The sequence below is a fragment of the Elephantulus edwardii genome, unplaced genomic scaffold (genome assembly GCF_000299155.1).
Source record: "Elephantulus edwardii isolate Elephantulus edwardi_28Jun2011 unplaced genomic scaffold, EleEdw1.0 scaffold00352, whole genome shotgun sequence".
NCBI lineage: Eukaryota > Metazoa > Chordata > Mammalia > Macroscelidea > Macroscelididae > Elephantulus > Elephantulus edwardii.
In genome coordinates, this window is record NW_006400102.1 from 1,931,179 (window position 1) to 1,932,534 (window position 1,356).

General features: G+C 34.4%; 1 pseudogene; it reads left to right on the top strand.

Annotated features, from left to right (window-relative positions):
* Positions 1-1,289: 1,289 nt before the first annotated feature.
* LOC102843930 overlaps positions 1,290-1,356 on the top strand; it is a 4,132-nt pseudogene continuing 4,065 nt past the window's right edge.

Here is a 1,356-nt window from a genome sequence, read left to right on the forward strand (position 1 = left end):
TTTTGCAGGCTGAAGAAAAATAACTATAGTTTTATAACTGATACCTATATAGAGAATTCTGAACTTATTAATACCACCCTATCATTCCCCCCTCTTTTTATAAAAGTCTTATATCTATAAGACAAACATACCACCCCATCAGATCCACAGAAAACTTCCAGAAATTCAAGCTGGATTTAGAAGACAGCGTGTCACTAGGGACATCAGATAGAATTTGTCTGAAAGCAGAAAATATCAGAAAAGAAGAACGGGAATTGCAGAAGATTTAATTATGCTCATGAGAAAGCTATATATGTAGAGTAAGTATTGTTCAAACAGAACAAGGGAGCACTGTATGGTTTTTTTGTTGTTGTTTTTTTTTTTAAAAGTAAGATGTTTACTTTTCTAAGATTATAAATTTTAGGTTAACTTAAAATTTATAATCCCTCAATTATGAATTAAAAATGTGTTATAAATACACAAAAATGTAGGAATTACATTCTAATTTTTTGTATGAGACCTAGTTTTTCTTTTTCTACTTTTAAGTTCCTAACATTTGCTAGTGATTATTCCCTCCCTTTCTGTTAACTTTTTGTCCAAACTTCCAGATACTGTAATTCTGGTACTAACAAAGTATCACTCAAAATTTCTACAAAAATCTAGAGCTCTCTAAGGAATTAAAATAAAAGGTCACTGTTACATTGCAAAGACTTCTTAACTAAAGACCTATAAAAAAGTCCTCAAATATCTTACTTTCAAAAGAAAGTATCATGCACACCCATGTTTCTTGTGGCTTTGTTCACAATAGCAAGGAGTTGGAAACAACCTAAGTGCCCATCAACAAACGAATGGTTAGAGAAGCTGTGGTATATTCACACAATGGAATACTACGCTGCACTGAAAAACATGAAAATAACCGAGGAATGGAATAATACAAGCTGAGAAGAGATTCACACCTTCCCCAAGAGCTAAGAAAAACTCTGTCCCTGGAGACAATGCCCTGAATTGAACTTCTAGAGTCCCAAACTTAAGAAAGTAATTATCTTATTTGTGGTATTGCTCTTGATAATGAAGAGAAGCAAGTCCTGTTGAGGCAAATTTTTGTTCCAGGTGGTGGGAGGTGCCTTGAGTTCGCACTGATTGGGTGACTTCTGTATATAACAGAACCAAACACTGTCTGGTCCTGTGCCATCTTCATCACAATAATATGTGTTTGAACTATTGTTGCTGCTACTGTGTCTCATTGAGGGCCTCCTTTTTTTCCACTGACATTTTATCAAGCGTGATTCACTTCAGAGATTTCTGATAACATGTCCAAAGTAAATGAGACTAAGTCTTGCCTTCAATGCTTCTAAAGAGGATTCTGGATTTACTTCT